The 23,321-nt window shown below is 43.1% G+C and overlaps 1 protein-coding gene across 6 annotated transcripts in view; it reads right to left on the minus strand.

Annotated features, from left to right (window-relative positions):
* The window catches only part of LOC311009243 (receptor-type tyrosine-protein phosphatase delta), a 309,638-nt gene that overhangs the window by 138,558 nt on the left and 147,759 nt on the right, over positions 1-23,321 (minus strand). For all 6 annotated transcript variants that reach the window (XM_084003278.1, XM_084003277.1, XM_084003282.1 and 3 more), the window contains exon 9: positions 477-514. The gene's annotated coding sequence lies outside the window, so the exon portion shown is untranslated. The remainder of the gene's footprint in view (positions 1-476; positions 515-23,321) is intronic.

Below are 23,321 nucleotides of genomic sequence, written 5' to 3' on the forward strand. Positions count from 1 at the left end.
ACACAACACAAGCAGATCCGCTCCATCTTGCAAACAACCCGCACAGACAAACACAACAACACAGATTCATGCCGTTGTGGAATGACCCACGTGCACACTTAGATTTGTGGCAGCCCCCCGGTCTTCACTGTTGCTCGGGTAGCAGAGATGATGGGTGAGGCTGCGATGTCGCGGCGTGCCATTTATCTCTGTCAGACGCGGTTGAACACAAGTTCTTATTGGCTGGGCAGGATTTGTGATTGCCAAAGCGGCACCCTGGTCTCTGAGGCCGTGCTAATTAAACAGCGGGGAGAAAAGAGCAAGAGGCCTTCACTCTCTCCATCCTCTGAGACTCCATTCTGCCGCAACCAGCATTAACACACCCAGTTCTTCGGAGACCGAGCACGAATGGAAACCCAGCTTAAAATGCCATGACCCATCTTTGTTGTGGACGACACAATGTTTTCTTTGCTTCAGATGTGATTGTAAAAGCTTACCTTTCAGCACTCAAGCGACCCTCCCGGCAATTCAAGAGCTGCAGGACAACAAAAACAACAAATGAATTAATAGATTCACCATCATAAAAGCTGTTATGATAAGAAGCTGATTTCATTTTAGGGGAAGAGTTCAAGAGGCATGGGTGAAGATAGCAGTTGATTTTGTTGTTGGGGAAATAATGATTTTAATCACAGCAGTGATGATGTGCTGAGCTGGAGCACGTCCATCCTGCCTCTGCTTTTACGGTGTAAAGGGCAAACATTTATTACCCACTGATTACATTTGGCAGGCATATGTGTGTGACACTTAAGCCCTTGTAATTTCCACAGCCGTTACAAAAAAACGCCCTTCTTCACCACCAATATTCCGTCACTGCTCCAATGTGGTATATCTAACGGGGATTTACATCGGGGCGCCCACAACGAGTTGTGAGAACAAAAGAGAAATGGGAGTTAGCGGGGGCACTGAGCAGCTTTTTAGTTTAGCATTAATTAAAATGTGGGCGGCACTCAAAAGGTCAGAGATTGACCAAAAGAAAGGGGGGAAAAAACGGGGCACGCCACTGCTGATTGTGTGCACAAGGCGCTCAAGGTCTTGTAGATTAATAAGTTCACTTTCAAAAGGGGAATGGAGAGAGAATTAGCCGTGCGACCGATAAATAGCATATCTCCACGCTGTGTTTTCTTTCCCCCGTTTTTTTTTTCCAGCTGGGAGATAAAATTCCATCTTGGCAATGGTTGCCAGCGCAATTGATTCTGGCAGAGGGATATGACTGCAGAGTATGAGGGCTAAGTATCTGAATAGCTGCTGTCAAAATGCTGAAGGGGAATTTATTCCTAGTTTATATGCAAGCTATATCACGGAGTTACTGCGACTAAATGGCTACAGTTTGATGTACAGTATGCTGTCATTTCACCGGCGTATAATCGCGGGGCTGTTCTCGACACAGGCTTATGGGTGCTGCGCCCCGGATTCACTGAATGCAATGGAAGCAGACAATCATTTGCTAGGATGTGACACATCCTTAAAATATTCACTGAACTGTTTTGTTTTTTAACCACAACCTTAATATTGGCAGTCAGTTTTGTAAATTTGTAAATCTGATATATTTAGAGCATTCATTCATTCTTGCATTCAAGGAATACAATGTGAGCATCATTTGGGAATGAGCAAATTGGAGAGCAAAACACAACAAAGAGTCAGCAACAAGGAAATTGTTAGCCTCATTGTGTCTGCTCTATCCCTCTAGTAAAAAAAAACACAAAAAAAAAACAGTGTCTTGACCGGTGGGGAATACAGAAAATGATTAATAGGTACACTCCAGTAATCAGCAGGCAATAAGAGAACCACCTGCCAGAGGTCCTACCGCCCTTCGTAGATTTATGGCTAATAATGGCGAAATGAATGGAGCCAATCTGGTGCTATCACAACCTCACAGGGCCAGTTGGTTAGAGATACAAACAGAAGGAAATCAATCTGTTTGTTTTATGCTGAATACTGCGAGATTATGTGGAGATGCTGAAAATACATTCCAACAGAAGATCCATGAGACTGGAAGACACTGAGTGTAGCTCCCAGACAATACGCTTCCTTTCCCTAAAATAGGCAGACAGTCGCACGTAATGATGCCCAAGACTGTATTCACTTTATAGCATGAGGAATGTCAGGATGGCAGACATTACTGCGAGTCACTCCACAGCGCTGTGAGAGCACACTTAACATTGCTAATTGGATAGTTGATTAAAATAATTGTGTCCACTCAGAACATTTCCATCTTAAACACTCCACAGAGTCTAGATTTCCCCCAGAAGTGTGTCTGTTCAGCTGCAGTTTGACAGGTTATTGATTAGGCCTTCAATATCCCCAAATAATGACACTAGCGTGTGAAACAACTGGGGGATTTAAACACGATGACCATCTCAGAACACCATCCGTTACGCAGCACAACCCCAGTAAGGCAAGATTAGCCAGCGAGGCCGAACGAGTCGCTTTATACGACACCCGCCGTGTCCCGCTGAGCCGCTAATGGTAAAACACAGTATCTCCACCTCGCTTAATTTGGAACCGCTATTGTGCGGTCGCACCGATTCCATTCAGAAGCCGGTGAAAACACGTCTTAGCCTTTGTCGTTAATACAAGAGTGAGATTTGCCGGGCACAAAGGCTACTGTAAAAAAAAAAACACCATGAAAAGGAGAATGAGAGCGCGGCAGACGTTTCCATTTGTATCTGTGACAAGTGATTACGCTCACAAAGAAAGTGATATCATCCTGCAGGATGTAAACATAGGCTGGGGATATCAAACATGATGAACGGCGATGATGTGCTGCCTGCTTAAATAACCCTGGCGGTGATGGGTCTTGGCGCTCCATTTATTCTGACGCTAATAGCGTCCCCCTCCCCCGCTTCACCTTACCAGTAGTCTTCCCCCATCCCGTTCCACATTTAACCAATTTTTTCACCATTTTTTTACAGGATTTGAAACAGTTATTTTTTCTGTACACCTTGGTGTCAGGGTCACTGTCCTCCCACTCCCCTCCCACCAGTCCCTTCCATCCTTAACCTCCCCTCCCCCCCTTCTGAAGTTCTCTGTCCATTGCCCTCCTGACAGCTACCCATCAACCTGGGTGCAATTTAAAAAGCCCTTCAACAGCTGCCATTCCACGGGGCTGGCTATCAGTCCAGCTGCCAAACCCCAGACAGGGCCTCTGCTTCAGCAAGCAACTTTGAACGCCCCCCCCCCCAACCCCTCCCAATTCCAAATAGACTGAAGGTGAAAGACTCTATTTCTCAAAGATTGGTTCAGCTGGAGACAGGGTGACTGAGGTGGAGCTTGGAGGCAGCACGGCTACTTCCTTTCTGACATGTTATGGCCAACATCTGGCACGCAGTGTTGTAGTCCGAAGACAAATAGTTCGACTTCATGCACGCCGGCAAAACATGATTTAATAACGCCTGCATGAATCAATGTCTTTAATTATATTCGGAAACATGACGTTTGAGGTAAAAAAATATATATATAAAAGGAGGCTTTACTGTAAGGGAGGAATATTTGTGGTTCTGCAGAGATTCATCACCCGCCTTGGAGTGAAGGCATTGTGTGTGTGCCTGCCAGCCTGCCTGCATGCAAACGTTGCATACATTGCTTGTCTAAATGCTCATGTTGCCTGAAACAATCAAGTGGAAACCGGCTCAGGCTTGATGCCGGGCAGCCTGCTGCTGTGCACTTCTCTCAGCCATATGTCTTTGTCAGAAATATTTGCTGTGCCGCCGAATGAGGGATGAAATCAATCCAAGTGCTATTTTCCCAGTTGCTCCTTCTTGAAGGCAGCGAAAGAAAAGTGGACTGATAGTTGCCAGATCAGTCCACATTGTCAAATGTAACAACTGGCCACCAGTGACATTCGCAGACAGACCATCTGGTCTCCAGCGTCCCAGCGTCATTTAGGGATAGAATGGGCTGAAGCCTTTTCCTCCTGTCTCAATTAGCAACCGGGGGAGATGGATGTAAGAACTGCCCGGGTGTTATGAACCAATCAAAGACGGGTGCCGTGTGCCAGTTGGAAAATGTGGGTAGGTGGTGCATAGGCACTAGTAGACGAGTCCATTTCGCCGCGAATGACGGAACATATTGCTTTGGCTTTATTTTCGGGTTGTTTCACCCACTCAGCTGGTGGCACGCCGCCTGAAGATAAAATCAACAGTGCAGCAAGGTTGTGTCAAGGCACTCGATAGCACAACATCTAACAATAAAGTTGTTTTTAGAGCATGCTATACATCGCATCCGGCTTTAGATTTAAATATTCTCATGCAAATATCTCTTCCAAACAGCTCGCTGCCGAGGTCTATTTAGCAAAGGCCATTTCAGCCGAATTGTGTAAGTGCTGCATATAGCTGAAGGAGTGAAGCTATTTCCAAGTGCTGCTTCTGGACAGGCTACAGCCATTGTGTTGGGGACTCTTGCAGTCTGCCAAAGCTTTTAGTGCGTTTTGTAGCAGCATCACTTTTGCCCATAGCCACAAGACCACATGAACAAAAGCTCCAGTTGGCTGGGTCACACTGCGATGTACCTGGGGGGGGATGTACGCGTGTTTTGCATGGAGCGGGGAGGGTAACTGTTTGGTCCATTAACATGAGAGCGAGCTGCAGCTTCTTGGCTGAAAAATTGCCCTGAGCGAGCTGGCATTATAGGCAGGCATCTTCCCTGAACCCATTCAGCAAAGAAAGTTAATGGAGTTGAAGTGGGTTGTCTAGAGTTAAATTGAATCTGCTGCCAATGGAAAAGCTTTGATGTAGCAAAGATTAAGCAATTGTTGTAATTTTATGTGCCATCAGCCTCAGCGAGCAGCCCTTTTAAAATGTTCTCACTCCGTCAGTGCTTGCTTTTACCCTGCTGCTAACTTATTGAAATACAGTCGTAAATATCCAGCATGTTTTAAATGGAAAAAAAGGCTGTATTCATCTGCAATCTAAGGATGTCAGTATTGATGTGAAGAGGTGACACCATAACAATTAGGGGGTCTGCATGTTGGTGCGAACCAAGCAGAATACACTGAAAAGCAACCATTTTTTCATAATCTGTTTTATAGTGCGGTGGCATGTAGGCCAAGGTCCGTTTTGTGTTTTGAGCATGAATGAGGTCATATGTTTGAGATATGCTTCCCCATATCTCTCTAAAGCGCTAACCAACTGGAGCAGCTTCCCTTCAGCCAACAAGTGTAAGATAAGGTGTGGATCTCTGGTGGGATATATATCAGCTAATGGTAGAAGTGTCCTTCCCGTGCCCTTCTGTAATAGCCAAGCGTCATTAGTGAGAGGGTTAAGAGAGGGCTCAGCCATCCATATGTTTCAATAATTACCCTGCACTTCTGTCAAAGCGCATGCAGAAAGACTGAGCTCATGTCACATCAGACAAAATAAATGATGAGGGAAAAGGGCGTCTGAATGGACCTTTTTTTTCCTGTCAAGTCTCCTTTTTGTGTATGAACATTTAAAGCAGATGAAGGTGAACGCTACGAATGTTCAGGTTTTATCACATGAAAGAGGCTGCGGGTCATGCCTCCGCCGCGGGTGCAGAGGCAGCAGTCTGCACTGTGAGTGACACATTATTTCTCTGGAACCCTTCGCCACTCCCAGCCTAACTCCCCCAAATCACAACCCCCAATCTATTTTCTGCCTGGCTGGTCTTATGAAACTGCATATATTCTGTCAGATTACTCCCATCATATTCCCATACTGTTGGGTTCTCGGGTGTTTGCGGAGCAGATTTGGAAACGGGGGGCCAAAACAACACAGAGTGTGTGATCTGATTAGAGACAGCTGCATCTCGGAGATTTAACGATGGACCGATGTGCTTAAAACATTAAATTCATGGTTTTCTGAAGCTGTGAAGGTGGGAATATATTTGGAGATATGTTTAAGGTCTCAGTGGCACATTATTACATCTGAATCCTACTATAATGTACAGTTTTTCAATTTCTACCAGATGGTTTCACGGCACGTAAAACCTGTGTTGAAGATAATTACAATTTTGTTAAATAATTCGCTTGAATAGCAATGGTAATATATATACACAATAAATATAATTTAAATGGGGTATTCCAAAATGTGCATGGGCTGTAACAGACAGTGACAATTGTATTTATTATAATTCATTTTTAATTAATTCATTCTGAATCTAGGCTGATGTTGTTCATAACAATTGCTGTTAAAAAAAAAAGACAATTTCTACAAAAAATTGCCAACAAGTCAGCATCAACAGTTAAAGTATTTTTTATGTGCAACCAAGAGGAAATCACCAGTCCACCACTACTTATGACCAGGGGCTCAACGGATCATAAAACTCACGGTACGGATTGTATGAGCATTTTCAGTCACGGACTGGATCAGCAGGAAAAAGAAGAGAAAAACACCAAAAATGCAGCACTGGAACTGGGTGATCGTGACCATTACATGGCGTAATTTAATATAAAAATATGAATTTAACACAGCTTTTATGTTTATTCATAGTAAGCAATATCAAACCCCCTCCAAACTTTGTGTTTTAACAATTCTTTTCACAAAATCTCACCGTTTCCTTTTGCGTCCTGCTCATGAATTGCTGTAATGTCACATAACTGGAGAGGATGCAATTGTTCTACAGAGTGAATAGGACATTGACTTTTGCGCCCTTATAATTTTTCTTTTCAAATCATAGTCTGAAATAAGCTTTACATTCCAGTAATGCCTTCTGGATCTTTATACAAAGCTTACTGGAGCATAAAAAGGAAAATGGCAAAAGCGTCGCTCCACAAAGTCAGTATAGTACTCGTTGTCTGTGGAGAAGGTGGAGAGTTTGCAGCCAAACTAGAACTGCAGGGAACATGTAATACAATGATATGGGTAGAAGAACTGCATTGGCTTCATTGCCATTCAATCCTGTGAATGGAAATTAGATTTCCCTCTGAACTGATGTAATACTGATTGATTAATAGCTCTGTGCTGATGACCATTAATGCATCTTATTGATGTGTTTTGAAAAGCAAAATCAAAAGCAGCAGAGATGACAAGATGTGAGCACACGGGGGGGGACGCGGTTTGTTTTCTTTTGTACGCCGCGACTTATTAAGTGAGGGGAAGCTTCATCAATTACGAAAGGAATTCAAAGTGTGCCGTCTCCTATCACTTAGATCTTTTTGATATTGTTATCCAATTAATCATCTGCCCCGGATATGGTGTCAAACTTGTTAAAACGCTGTGGCTTCCTATTAAAAAACATCCAATTAATTCCTTCCTCACTAGGACTAGAATATCTATCTGGAATGGTTTGAACACATTTATCCTTAAACTCTCTGAAAGCTATTTTGCTTTTATTTACCACACTGCAGTGATTCCCCCTGCTCTCCTGATTTGAAAATAAATGTAATGTCAAAAACCCTTATCGTCATCATAGTCCCAATGTGAAGAATATTTGCGGCGCCACCTACAGAGAAGATAACTTTGGAATTAGATATGGACTGTACGCGCAGTACATGGAATGCATCTGTTTGCTCGTGTCAGTGTGCTCATATCTGCTTTTGCTCTAAATGCAGCACACAACTTGTTTCTTGAAGCATTCTTTCAATCCCCACCCTATCTCCTCTGCCATGAATGAGAATCTCCTAACGGCACACCACAAAAGAAGTTGCTAAGCCATTTGGATCAAGAATCTCCCCAGGCAAATCAGCAATTAGAGTCTAAGCTGCCTTGCAAAATCAATTAGGAGTTGTAGTATGTGTTACAGGTACAATGCCGGCTGGCACCTCTCTAAATGGACCAGGAAGAGTGGTTTAAATCTGCCGGGGCGAGAGTTAGAGCATCTAATCTGCAGCACTTATATACAGTCCTGCTTTTTTTTCTTGTGAGGAGCGGCTTCATTCTGTAGGTTCTGAGTTGCTGGAAAAAGTTTTTCAAAAGTTTTGACAGCAGGAAGTTGCAATTCAAAGAAAATATATTTCCGTGTGCAACGTTGCAAGTTTGAGCTGGAAGACTATTCTTGGCTTTAAGCGAAGTTCTTCATTGATGCAATAAATACACGTATATTGCAGCTCAACCACAACAGGAACACCGGCTTGTGTTATTTTATGTAAATAACATTAACAATGCAACGTAAGGCGAGGATACCTCAATGGAACGCAACATTGTCTTGCATTCATTTTTTTTTCATTACACTAACACAGTTTTGTAGTGTTTATTCTTGTTTTGTTTGGTACAACAAATAGTGTTTGAAACTGTCAAAAAATAACTCTGAGCGCAGTTTAGTTGCTTGGGAACCCAATTTTTGTAGGGGACAAGGTTGTTGTCACTACAAGCACCCCTTTCACATTACACAGTCATTTGATCCGGCGTCAATACAAACATATTGGATGCTCCTTCAAGTTTTTTCGGGATCACTAAGTGGAATGGAATTTTGCTTTGTAAGCAGCCGGCTCTGAAACTATCGGGACGAGCCATTTATTTCACGATGAAAGTTGCCTCACCGTGATAATTAATGAGATCGACATTTTCAATTATCCGTTTCCTGCCTTTACTCGGCTGTCGGGAGTGCACAGCGGAAGAACAGCTGTTGGCTTCGACGGAGAAGGAAGACGGGTGATGGAGAACAAAGAGGGGCAGCATCTGCCTCTTTGAACGATCTTGTTATTTTGCATCAATATCTTTGTGTGGCACAACACCACCGGAGCAGCTTTTCTCGCAGGTGTGTGCGATGAAGTCAGTTAAGACACGGCAGTTATGTAGCGTTGGTTAAGTTATGCAAAGAGACATGTGGTTTGTTTAATGTTGCATCCTAGAAGTGAACAGTTGGCAGAGGCCTTTACAGCACAGAAATAAAAGATGGTTTGATGCTGTTCAAATTCCCTGTCCTTTGAAATATTGCCATATAGGTAAAACACTTCGCTGTACCCCTCTGGGTTTACGTGGCAGATGTTAACTTCTTCCTCAATATAATATACAAACTGCTTCCCTGACATCGCTGCCCTGGTGGTAACTGTCGTCAAATGCAGCCGTTCACAATGGCCTTTCAGAGTTGTTTAATCTTTGGCTGATATTTTTCAGTGACAAAATGGGTCATGTCGAGGCATGGGGCCCTTTTTTTTTTTTTTTTTACTTTTACCAAGGTCAGTAGGTCTCTGTTGGCTTATGGCCTATTCAGCTGGGAGCTGCAATTAGGCCGTGAAACCATGAATCATATTGGGTTAGTCACCAGCTTCAGTACGATACATCACCCCGGTAGCACCACGTAGAGTACTTGGAAGGCCACAGCCAGCCCACAGGGGAATCATTAGTTCATATGTAAATATGAGAAACGGATGCAGATTTCACCTTGTGTGCAGTAGCATGGGAATGACAAGCATGGGTCACATACCAGCCACCACAAATGCCTTTGGTTACTGAGCAATAATTAGGGAACGAGGAGACCACTGCAGATACCTGCTGCATAAAGACATGTGTATTATAGGCATGCAATGATGACTATGCTGTTTATTTACATTGAATGCAAATTTATTTAAGCAGCACTACTATTTTGCTCATTATGTGCCGTTTTGCACGTGCTGCCGCGAAAGCTTGGCCCCGTTTTTCATGTGGTTTTGCATTTTGTCTAGCTTTTTTGTGAGAGAAGGCATACCCTGCTGTGGTGAAATAGTTTCACGCTGAGATCAGTGGAGCGCATGTAGTTCAGTGAATGCTGTTGTACATTCTCACTTTTGCACATCAGAGGAGACGCAACATCTCATTCTTCCTCGCTGGGCCCGAGCGAGTCAAAGATGCAAATGTGGGCATTCGAGCATAGAACCCCTGACCTCAGTCGGCAAGTCTGGAATTATAGAACAGCCAGCACTTTACTTTCTCTTAAAAGAAAGGAGGATTTGCATTGGCTTATTTATTTATTTTTCTATTCTTTTTTTTTTTTTACAGGAAAAAAGAAACACCCACAAAGCTGATTTTTTTTTTTTTTTATCATCTTGCTTGTTGGAGCCAAAAAAGAAATGATCACAAACGTTCCGGAGTGACAGATTTATGCTGAATTTCCATGCTGGCATTTCAGTCAAGATCATATCTGGCACGCTGAAGTCTGGAGATTTTACAGTCGGGTCAACCCACAGTAGTAACTCCCAGTGAGACATTGGTGTGCACACATTTTTAACATCAAGGCGTGTTTAGAGTGTTCGAGGGAAATGCGGTAAAAATGTATAGCAGGAAAATTCTGCGTGACAAGCAATAAAAATGACACACTTCTTTTTCACTGCGTCTCTGTTCCGCCTCCATGTCGGTGCGTGCTACGGCAATTACTAGTGGCATCACTGTGCACTTTGTGAATAATAAAAAAATACTTGGTTCATATTTTCTGAGCCTTCCAGCATGGTGTGAGGTGAAGTACATACAGTAGACTACAAATCACCCTAAACAGGCAATATAAACACTGATTCTTATTTCTCTCTATATGAATTTACCCGAATATCAACTCTGCGTGCGTAACGCTGCAGGAAATTTGCTCCGCACAAATCGTATTTGGCTGCAAAAGCGGAGAGCAAGAAAACGCTCCATCAGAAATCCGCATTTTCAAACAGGCAGTGGTGCCGAGGCCCTAATGTGTCATACAGCTGGGCCGATATGCAGCGGCCCTTGTGTCGGGTGCTTTCTGGGGTAAACGACGGAGCCGAGTTTGTGCGGTCCGCGCCGTGAGCCGCCCATGCGGAATGTGCCGAAAGATAATTAGCACGATAACGTGGTGAAAAAGGGAATGCAACTTGAGGAAATCAACTGTTAAGGAACATCTGAGGCCGCAACAAGCTGTGCCTTGGCATATGCTCCTCCGGTGTGTGCAACAATGCTCAATCTTCGGTCCCTGCAGGAGAAAAGCTTCTATTTATAGTTCAACTTTAATGTTTTCTCAAGATGGACTGTGGCTATGTCTTTTTTTTCTTCAGTCTGGGCTAATTTCCCAGGTAGTGCTGTATATATGAAGCTCTGAAGCATAATATATATTGTTTTGTGTGATTTCAAAAGGAGAGAACGCAAACATGTGTCGCATCTGTAAAATCAGTTACTGTTATCAGGTGAATTAAAAGATGGAAACTTTCCGCAGACAAAACCGTATGTAATTAGAAACACGAACCTGCCCACAAACATGACCATACGTCTTGGGTTTTAAAATAACCTCACTGAGGAAAAAGGCCCATTTCTAGAGGTCTGTTTTACACATAAATCAGTCTGAAAATTCCACTTAGTGAACAGTTTTCAGAACACGTGATGGGGAAAAATCCTGCTCCGCCACGCTCACTCTTCCAGTGTCAGATTTTATATGACCCGGAGTCACATACTCAGACTGCCACCTTGGTTATCATGCGTTAACATCACAAAGTTTGACTAGTCGAGCTGAATCCTCGAGTTAAAATGACCTGTGTGAAGTACTGCTCAGTTTACACCGTCACAGCTGTGATATACTTTAATCTATCACCCTGATGAGGTTCTTTCAGTGTTATTTGGAGACAGTATGTTGGCCACCACCTCATATAATCAGGAGTCCATAACAGCAAGTTGTAATTATCTGTACCTATACAGTCCGCCCACTCAGCCTATTCTGCTGGGGCTTACCGCAGCAGCTCGTCTGAATTGGGGGTATTTATACATGAAATTAAGGTGCAATTAAAATCGGTCTGGTGCTAAAGGGGCTGAAGGTGATTAGGCTCATTTGCATAGTACACTGATTTCTTTCTCTCTTTTTTTTTTTACGCTGCCTTCACAATCACGAGCGGTTCTAACAGATTTCAGACATCCATCATTTTTAAGATTTCGAACAAAACCCAAACTTGGGGATGATTAGGAAAAAGTGTGTTTGTGCAGCATATAGCATTTAGCATTCTTAATGTATCTCCACGGTAAGGCAGACAAGGATGACATACCGCCGATGTTAGCTAGCGAAGCAGACTCAGTTTGTAATGTTCAGCTCTACATTTAAAAATGTTTTATTGAAGGCGCCTAGCAGATGTTTTCCTCCTGACTCAATTACTGCAATGTTGTTCTAGATAACATCAGAAAAATCTTAACAATGCAGCAAGATTGTGGTGAGAATCTGAGGGGGAATCATTGGAACCGGACCTCTGAAAATATGCATTAGTATTCAGCTCATTTTTCACAGGCACAACATTATCTAATTTGCTCCATTGGGCTTGTTTTGAAGCAAATGGGGGACTATTATATGGGCTGTAGACCAAGGAGAAACTCATTACTTCTCACATTATCACCACAAATGCGAGGAGGAAAAACTGAGCTCTGTCGCTTCAGCCTGGTCGCAGGCTAAAGCGCCGGCGCCTCGTCCAGGTTGTAAATGGACCCCTCTCGGCTGATTTGCCATCGCGTCCTAAGCCATCCCTGATATTTGGTGAAGGGATGTCACGACTGCTCCAGCTGTCACAGGCACAGCTGTTCACTTTCCCCTTGAGTGAGCAGAGCTGCCTTCACCCCGCAGGCTTTATGGCGTGCGTATGTATGGGCAAGAGTGTGTCCAAGCGCGAGCATGCAGGGATACTGACAAGGTGCACTAGCACTGCAGCTCATTCCAAGTCACGGGGATACAAACGGCTCCGCACAAATTGGGACAGCAAGGAGGCTGCATGTTCCCCCCCCCCCACCTATGATGTACAATTAGTTGCTCGTTGTGGTCACGGAGGACACGTTTTATGAAATGACACATGCACACTTTGCTTCTCGTCCAAAGAGGCTTTCAAGTAGAACCTGAGGCGAAAGTGCCCGCTGATGTATGCACCGGCACATGATTGATGCCTCTCCCCTTTGGCTTGGGCAAGCATTTACTTCATCACAACACTTCTCACACCGTGACTGTGTACCTCTTGGGGTCTAGGTGTCCGAAAGTGCTAAAAGGGCCATATTGATTGCATACTGAAACAGTCAGTTATGATGAATGGACACACGCTAAATCAAATTCGGAGATGAATCGGCCGGCGGCGGTGTCATTAGGGCTTTGTGATGGGTGAATTAATACGGTGATTAAGTGAGAGGTTGCTACTATGTCACCATGTCAGCTCTGACAAGCTGACCCCGGATCAGCTGGCAATGGAGTAAAAGACGCTTCATCATCTTCCCCCTGCATAGTGCGTTTGACCTTTGGCATTTACATTTATCATCCAGGGGGTTTCCTAACACTTATACCAGGGAAATGTCCACCGTTTATATGAACAGAAACACCTCGTATTGGCTCGGTTTTGAATTTAATGGGGGAAAAAAACGCATGAGCTGAGAAAAGAACACAGTCATGTCCAACACAGCAGAATGTGGAGAGACTATGAACTGTTTTCTGCATCTATATTGGTAGAGCTAATAAAAGTATTCTTGGCTGGCAGCAAAATGCAAATGCTGACAAAATCATTGCAACCCGCTGCCAAATCCACAGACACTAGCGAGCAGATTTGGCTCATTTCGCACACAGGCAATACATATGCACATGCACACAAAGACAACCCTGCGATACACTGTGTCCCTATGACCCGTATGCTCCATATGGTCAAGATGAGGGCAGAGAAAATAAGCACACGGCTCTGTGGGTGACTGCAGCTTGGCAGCCAGCAAAGCCCCGAGGTCCGTGGTGTTGAAGCAACATAGCGATGGTTGGTACAACCCTCTTTTCTGTACCAAAGCTCCTGTCCTGCTCCATATACTGCCGTGCACTACATACACATGGTGGTTGTGGGTAAAAAAAACAAAAAAACATTGGCCCTTTTTGCTTGTTTGGGCTGAAAATCAGCTCTTAACTTAACCCCATTTGCACCATTGAAAAAGCAGCAAGAGAAACAAAACATACATAAATCATTCACACACACAGTGTGTGGCAATAAGCTGAGAGCTCCTACAGGGCACCACATTCACTCGTGTTGCAAATATTTCACAAATGGCCTGTAAAAGGATGGAATTATTGCAACAAGTTCACACTTACTACAAAGGCCCTGTTACCTCTAGTTAACCGTGGGGAACCTGTCTCAAAGATCCCTGCTGCCTCCTTAATAGAGTCCTGCAGGAATGAGTTAGCATGTTTGCAAATCTGTTTCCCCTCATCTTGAAGTGAATGTATTTTTGGTAGGATGCCTGAAAAAAGGTCTGTTGTTAACACAAGCTAAAGATATTTCCATTTTTTGATCCACGTCATAATACCCCGCTTGTGAATTTTTAAGATTTGGCTAACAAAAAGAGACTACTTGTACTTTTTACCGGTGAATAGAATTTCAAATGTGCTTGAGATTAAAAATAGATAAATCTAACAACAGTGTGTCTTTCCAGTGACATGTCCTGGCTGTTAATAGAGTGCATTGGAATGACTTTCAATCCAATGAGTAGCCCCAATGAACACTGTGAAAATATATATTTTTTTGGCAATTTGGTTAAACTGGCCCTTCGGTTTTTGAACTGATCCCAACTTCAACTCAAAATATCAAGTTCCAGCCATTGAATTCTTTGCATTTTATCCTACATAGAGTGCATTGCTGTAAGTTATGAACAAAGTCAAGCTGTTTCTTTTATTGCTACCACTGAAGAAGAATTGCATGACTAATTGTATGTGTGTCATGTTAATATAGTTTCTGTACCACATGGAATTCTCCTAGTCTCCTAGCTCACTTAAAGCCCGCCGATGCACTAGAGAAAAGATTGCGTGACAATTTGAACTGAGCCTCTAATTAAACCATTACCGCCCCATCCAAGGCGATGCCAATGGCTTCCTCTTTGCGTGTGAATAACTGAATAGTAAACCAAATAAATGCGTATCCATTCAAAGCCTGTCAACTCAGCCGGTGTTAAAACGGTGAGATAGCTGGTGTACTGCCTGTGTTCACCCCTCTTGCCTTTTCCAGGGATGGGGAGCTGAAAGCACTATCTCCATTATCAATGGGGGGGGGAAATATGTGCCAATCCCACCTTTTGTCAAAATACACGCAGCCCATAGCGAAAGCTTTTATGTCTTTTTGGTCATTTGTGCCAATGACAGTGCCCCAGAAACATTCTACAGTGTCCCTGTTGGGTTTTTGCCAACCACAGATGGGGGGTCTGCCACAACAAAAAGATCATCCCTCACAAAACAGGAGCACTGGACGACCTCTAGATGTTTTGATGTGTGAAATGATGTTATTGTGGCGCAATATTCATAGACTGGGATAGGCCATTTCACATGAGGCCATATCTTCCAAATGGCTTCCTAATTTGAGTGGACAGGTCCACCATCGGGTCACCCGCCAGCACAGTTATGCATTTGACCAGGAATAAAGCTGAAATCAATTTCCCCTGGTCTCTCTGTGGGGCCTTTTGAATGGCCTTGTGTTTGTGCCCGAGGGAGCACTTACTCCACTTCTGCTGACCTCTTTGTCCTTTCTCCCTATGAGCGTATCGCTCCCATTGAAATGATAACTGCTTTTCAATCTGTGATCAAAACAACTGGGCACACTTTTCAAAAGCTAAATGACATTCAAAGCACTTAACCACAGTTACGAGGGAAATTCATTTTATGCCGTTATCAATATAGGTCCAGTGATTGTCAGGAATCAACCTAAATGCTGCCCGAGGACCATTTCTAGTGATTTTTCCACTGGCTCGTCATCCTGTGTGCTCATTTAAAAAGTTATTCCAACTATATAGTATGTGACAGACATCTGTCTTTACCATTTATCCATATATGTGCATGTAACATAATATTTTTTTGTGACTGTAGTGAGGCTCCATCTGTAATGAAGTGTCCATGGAAGAGCCTAGGACTTCATTGGTCACATTGAGACAGTGCTAAGCTGCTGTATGCTTCGATGTTTATACGTGTGTGCAAAGTTGAGCTTAGTGTGTAGCATAGAGGGAACAAATGGAAACAAATACAATCGTTTTCAAACTTTGTGTCGTATGCAATTGTAATTCAATTACTGTACCACCAAGGAGGCCCGGAATCTGTTGCAGAATGGCTCGTTCCGACTCACTGCTTTGGGTAATGGTGTTTTCTTTGCTCGGGAAATGAAATATAATATCATTAAATAGAGATATGCAGAATGAAGTGTCGACAGATCCATCTTGGGTGCCTGCCTCAATCTGTTTGTGGGTGCTGAGTGGCTCCCCAATGACAGATCCAGCTTATCATTGAAACATACCGCTCATGGAAATCTGGGGATTTGGCTCATTTGACATTTTGGAGAATTATGGTCGTCAATATGTTGAGGTAAGAACAAAGACAGGCAATTAAAGGGGGATCCTGAAGAATGCTGAGTGGCCTATTACTCAGCTATTTGTTGTGGGGATGGGAGGCCTTTTCCAAAGCAGATTCACAGATAAGGCTATGGGGCCGTCCAGACGAAGCAAAGCGATCTTTTTCTCTCCGTTTTGCCTTGGCGTCGTTTCAAGAAAATCCGCGTCCAGACGAATCCACTGAAAAAGACTCAGCGCGCTGTAGTACATACTCCAGGCCCTTATGCGGCACTGTTTCTGCAACAAAAATGCAGAAGAAGAGACGGAGCTTGACCGGATGTTTGCCGTTGCTATGGCAACACGCGAGAGTTAGGGCTAATCTCCGCCCGACCACCTGATCAATGAACACCCATAAGATGACAATTTGGCCCGTATAAATAAAACCAACAATAAGCATCAACAGCCGTCACCCTAAGGACCTTGACGAGGCGCTGTCACACGTTGGGATGGATTAATTGGACAAATAAGTTCCTACATTCATGGGAAGTTAGCTAGCGGTTGTTTGTTAGCATCGTAATAAAGTAGCTTTTTCCCCGGAATATCACCCCACTCTCTCGGCACGGAGGCCGCCGTTGTTGTTGTTGTTAGGAGATGTCGCGGGGGAAGAAGTCAGGCTCGAGGGTCGAGGGGCGGGCTGATGACGTCAGCGTATTAGTTTTCGTGTAGACGGCGAAACGGAGGGGTGCCATTTTTTTCTTTTCCACCCTGAGAGCTGGTTTCAAAAAAGTGCGTTTTCATGCCGCGAAAACGCCGGATCCGTATGGACGGAAGGGCGACACGCACAAGACTTCTGCGTTTACGCACTGAAAACGTTTTCGTGTGGACAGGCCCTATAACTCCCAAATCCATATGCAAGTAGGCTCACGTGTTGGAATCCTCTGCAAGGATAAAATCATTCCTGAACACGGCGATCAGCTGTGACTGAAACCACTGACAGGAGGCAGCTGGGATTTTCAGTGTTTGCCCTCACCCCCGGAGATAATATTTGTCGCGGTTACCACTGCTTTTAGCTCCAGATAGGAGTTAAGTGGGACTGAGGAGGGGGGGGGGGGGGGGGGAACGAAGAGGAGAGGCAATAAAGAAAAGCTTTGATGTTGTCATGCATGATTGTGCGGAGGCATCCTCAGGCTCGTGTCAAGTGTGTTGATTTAGTGAGTGCTGCGGAAATGAGAATACAGATGGGCTGAGCTCTGAGAATTAGAACCTCCACGACATCCTTTATCTTCGATGACACTTCAAATACTTCTCAAGCGTCAGATTTTGTTCCACAAGTGTGGCGCTCTGCCCATTTAATTAATTTACTTTGGGGGTAGGCTGTCTGCCATTAGGCATCAAGACCATATATGGCACTGACCACTCCGGCGAGCATTGAAGTGTATTATAATTCTAAAAGAAATGATAAAACAAATAAGTGTAACTATATATAGCAGCTCATGTTTACTCATTAGCAAAAGAACTGGTAGGAATGATGGATTTTAATTTTAACGCATCGATAATAATCAAAGGAAGAGTTGATGTCACTGAAAAACAAAGCCACGCGATGGCTTGGCAGCAACTCCTAATTCTGGTGGCACACATGAGGTCTCCAGGTGTTTCGGTCTTGCCGGTCTCGATTGCAACAGCAGGGCGTTCCGAATGCCAAACAGGATCCTGCACCTGAGCTCGGGACTGGAGAGCCAAGCAATATGGGGGCGTTTTATTGTGAAACATAGTCCATGGATCATGCAAGCAGGCACTTAGGCTAAGGTGACAGATGTTTCCCGATATACCAGACCTTGGAAATAAATAAATAATTGCAACAAATGAGTTGTGTCCACTCCATGTGGTGGACATCTGTGCTGCAGACTGCCTGGTTGTGCCTTAGGTCCCTTGGTTTTAGCATCAAGGAATGATTTTGTTCTTAAATATGAAATACTGTTTGCTTTTGAAATTAGAACATGTTTAGTTGGTGGGATATTTTTATTTATGAAATCGGTTAGCTAGGTGAAGTGTACATGTTTGTATTGAATTAAATTAGAATGCAGCTTTCCATCTTATTAAGACCTACTAGAATAAATACATACATAGAATATGAGAATATAACACTGTGATGAGCTCAAGTGTGAGTCCTTACCAGGTTGCACTCAGAAATTACTTCAGAATTGAATTTAATATCTGAAACACTTACATATTTCAAGGCCACGAGTTAAAAATAAAACGATTCAAGACATGCTATTATTTCAAGGACCAGCAGTTTCCCTTATTAAACCAGAAACACATGACTTTAACTGTAATTTCCAGTGACAGACAGATTGAACTCGGAGGATTTCATCGGCGTGTAAACGGTCTGATGAAGGGGAACTTCTATGTTCTGCCTTCTCTCCATCTTTTTCTTTTCTCCTTCATGTGACACACTTGCAGCAGCCTATTGTACATTATACTTGCAAGTCATGCACATTTGGCTAAACACAGCTCCCAGGCATAATGTAATCAGGGAAGCCATATTCTTGTCGCACAGAGTACCCAATATTTTGGAAAATGGGATTCAGCGCATTCTCATCAAACCTCTGGAATGAAATATTATTTTTTTTTTATAGCTCTGGTATTTGCTAGAATAATATGCTCGCCAGGTGAATAATCACACTGGCTGGAAGTGACAAAACCGTGTGCTGTGCCATAAATAAGATAGGAATGGGGCATAGGGAAATTATTATGATCCCTTTAGGAGGGTGTTCTGCTGTTACTATTCTAAAATATAAGACTAGTGCTTATACATATACATTCTAAGGCACACTAAGGCTGTTTGGCACTACCCAGTGCCCCAATACTCAAAGGGGCTTTAGATGAATCACAATGTGATGACATGCATCCCCAAACAGTTAAGCCACTGTTTGATGAATGTGATCCACTAAATACAGTGAATGTGGGATATAGTTGGCAGAGGTTAGCCGACTGAGGATTCTGCTGGAGTTATCCACGAAATGTCCTGTAAATTCTACTGCTTTTCTACTAAAAGCATGAAACATGTGTCACGCTTCCGCTGCCATCATTGTCAGTGATATTCAGACATGAATGCTGATAAACCAATTTCAGATCATAAAATGTTTAAAGTCCAAGTGAAATGGCTTCGGTACTGGAACATATCACAAAGATGTGATCTAAAAAGATTATTAAAGGCATTATACATTTAACCTTGAGTTAATATATTGAATTTAAAGAGTCAATTTCTACATTTATTGGAATGTTAATAATGCCAACAAAAATGATGATAAACATACATCCGTGAACTGCAGATAGCTTATACTTGTTTCTAAGGTGCCTCTTCGGTAATTGGAAATTCAACGTCTCATCTTTCCAGAGGCGATGTCAAAACATTTAGACCTTGGCTTGCAAATCCGATAAGAGCAGATTTATAAAGATAATGATCTCATCTCTGACTGTTATTCACTGATATCTTCTGACAGTCACATTTTGAGAGAGGCCATGACCTTCAGAGTCACTGCTTTGGAATGGAAAGAAACCAGTTAGCCAGAATTAGTGAACCACATCCGAAGGTTCAACATCCTGTCAGTTTGTCAAAACAACAGATTGATAGGAAGCCTGTATCGGTTCAGGTCTTTGAAATGCCACAAAGGGGCAATCTGAAGGAGGATGGATTATGTTCTCTTTGAAAGTTGTGATTCCTCAACATTAACCTGAGTCTTAAACTCGGGTTCTGATATCTCCTTCAAAAAAAAAAAGGGGCAAGTCTGTCACACCAAAGAGGTCAAAGGAATCAAGTAAATCCTAAAGAGCGCCAATGCTTTTGGTGGGGTCCATTTCTTAAACTAGATAAAGTGTATCGTCGCAGCAAAAAGAATAGCGGCGTTTCTCGTTTTCCGGCGGTTCCATTCAGCTATGTCAGCCTTATCTTCCATCCACAGCCAACTGTATGGTCCAACACTGCCTTGATACGACAAGTGTAAGATAAACTTGACAGATCAACTTTTTCGATAGTCACCGAGCCCATAAACAACTGGGGCTCTAATCTGATAATCCACCAATGACAGATTAGGCGCAGGGAGTATTATTGTGTTGTCACTCTTGCTTACAGGGTCACACGGGCTTTTGCTGCCAGGGTTAGACATCCCTCGGCAAATCCCGGGAAGGTGTCACATCTCAGCAGGTGAGGTGCAGCGATAAGACAGACCGGCGATATTAAATGGACAAACTGCAATTATCACAGACATTAATGAGAAAGTAAAAATGTATGTGGCAGCAGGGCGGCTTTGTGATTTAGAGGCACGTTCTGGAGCCGAAAGGTCACCCGTTTGATCCCAGAAATGGACAGTGGGTGTCCTTTCATGGCTTGAAGCTTCCTCAAGCAAACATCTGCAGCTTTCTCTGTATCACTTAAGTTTTAATTTGGTTTTGCAAAAACATTCTGTTCCCCAATTTGCAGTCTGTTTCAAACCTTAATCGCACCAAAAAAAAAAATCTTAAGTATGAAAAACGCTTATTTCCGCCATGCACGTCATTAACGCGGCCCACATTGTCCTCTCCTGCTCCTTTCAGATTGCAATCCTGCCTCTCAGTACATCCGCGAACCTGATATTAACCATCCAGGCGGCCCCTGCATATGCTCACTGCTATCTTGCAAGGCGAGCCGGAGAGTTGGAGTAATTCAAACATTCTTCAAACTGCAATTTATTTTCCCCGAGTTGTAATTATGGTCTATTAAAATGCAAATGATGTCAATGGTAGAGCAGCGCTAATCACTCAATGTCTGTTTATGGGCAGTACAGCCACATTAGTGAGACTCACGGTGGAGACCGAGATGAGCAGAGATCCTCTATCTGTGAGGGATCCAATAAATTAGACCCCTTTCTCGACGGGTGGTATGCATGTTCTCAGGGGATGCATAGATGGTCTTATCATGTAATAATAATATACAAGTTCTACAAAGTTCATGATTTCAGATGCTTCCTCCACAGCAGTCTGTAAACATCTGGTATGCACTTTCTGTGTGTTGTTGTTCAACAGATGCGACTGCATATCTACTTCATGTACTACAAACAAGAATATAGGATCTCTCTTTATTTATAGCCTCAGAGAAGGAATGCTTTTTATTTTGAACACTCATAAGAGACCCATTAGCAAAGACATCTCTATCTAGCAAACATATAAAAACATATACTAACTGTCAGAATATGATGTGTACTTATATACACTTTGAAATTGAAAATTGTACACTGAATAGCAGTAGAAATCAAAATGTTAAGAAAGATTTACATATAAACAAATATTAATAGTTTTCTATATTTCAGTGTTTTATTCATGAGGGCATAGCCACGGGTAGAATATGTCCATGCATGTTAAACTACACGTGATTTTCCGTAGTGGGTCGTGTGAGTGAAAGCTACACAAGAGCGGCACTTATGGAATAATGAATGTGATGAGCGTGAATTGCCTCTGCGTTGTGAGCAACCCATTTCATGTTCTTCTCCGTGCCGTGGGTAATTTCAGCACACTTCTATCCCCCCCGTAGCCAATGTTTACACATGTGTACGTTCTGTGCTCCCATCACTGTTGCTATGCATTACATTGAGCCTAGTGGGGATTAAAACCTATCTATGGTACTGTTAACCATATGCCGTGACAACAACCCCATGTCCCCCCACCTTATCGCGGGGTTAGCTGCTGACAAGACATGCCGTTATTAATAATCCAAAAACTCTGAACTGGATGCAGCCCAACAATGCAGAACTTCAATTTTAAACGATGCATGAGCTCCATGTTGGAGGTAAACATGCTGTTAATATTGAGTCAAATTGGGTTTTACATCTAATAACGAGATCAGACAAAAAGCATATATGTGACACCTGAGATATGGCGAGAGCACGTTTTGATCCAGTTACATGCAGACTGATAAGGGATGCTGGAGCGTCTGCAGAAAAGAAGCACGGTGAGATAGCGTCGCATGCATATGAGGCACACAAAGTGTACACTTGTACACTCAAATTGAGAACAGGCCGGCTGCCATAGCGGAGTGCCTTTGTAATCACTAGTGAGAGGATTTGTGAGAATATAAATAGCACTTTCATTAGATCAATACTGTCATCCCTCCTCCGTCGGCTCACATTAAGAGCACAAGCTCGGTAATAATGGAGGACTGCTTGGACACACTCTGTAGCATTCTGTTTGATCATACGGGGTGGTGTCCCCCAGGGCACCGTCTCCGGCCCGCTGATGTATTCATCTTTCCTACTGTCCCCCTGGGAGTCCGCCAATGAGTGAGGGACATTGACTTTTCATTAAGGAGATCACTGCATTGGAAATTGAATTTATTTAGGGCTTAAGAACATAACAGAGCTGTTTACGAGTCAGCCGAAGGCCACAGAAGAATGCCGATACACCGAAAGCTGATGGAATGTTTTGGTTGACTAACGCTCCCTCCGTTGCCCCGAGTGAAATACATACAGGTGTCGAGAAGCAACATGCAAAGTTGAGGACTCTATTATTATTGGATAGCGTGCTGTAGCTCTCTAAAGTAGGCTGCTTGATGCCCTTTGCCTAGTTTGCAGTTACATAGAAGGCGTATTAAAAAATACGCCCACACATATGCCGTGTAATAACGGTTGCTGCTCGAAACAAAAAATATACACATAAAAAGTTTTATCGCAAGTTTTTTTTATCATTTCACAGGTAAATATCCTCATAACTGCGGCTGTTTTCTGACTCGTGACACATTTTTTCACAGCGGTCGTGTCATCATCTCACAATAAACTAAATGGGTTTATTGAGAGAAACACATAAAATTTGATAGGCTCATTCAATTTATACAGTATATCATTGTGCTCTTACAGCTTCATTGCTGGGGATTTGGTGTTATTTATAGACGTTTACCCTCCTAAGTTCGTGCAGGTGCAGCAAAATATCAAGGGTCACTCTCGGGCACTGTACCTTCCACCTAAAGCTTTTACACTTACTGTAAATTTCATCAAGGTGAACTAAAGTGTTTACCCCATTCATTTATTTCAGCTAAAGCCAGAGTGCTGACCCATAAAATGAGCTAAGATAATACTGACCTTAACATGGTCTTCTGCACATGGAGGTAATTGCTAAGGCTCCAGATCAATC

This window comes from Eutrigla gurnardus (assembly GCF_963514095.1).
Source record: "Eutrigla gurnardus genome assembly, chromosome: 23".
Classification (NCBI taxonomy): Eukaryota; Metazoa; Chordata; class Actinopteri; order Perciformes; family Triglidae; genus Eutrigla; species Eutrigla gurnardus.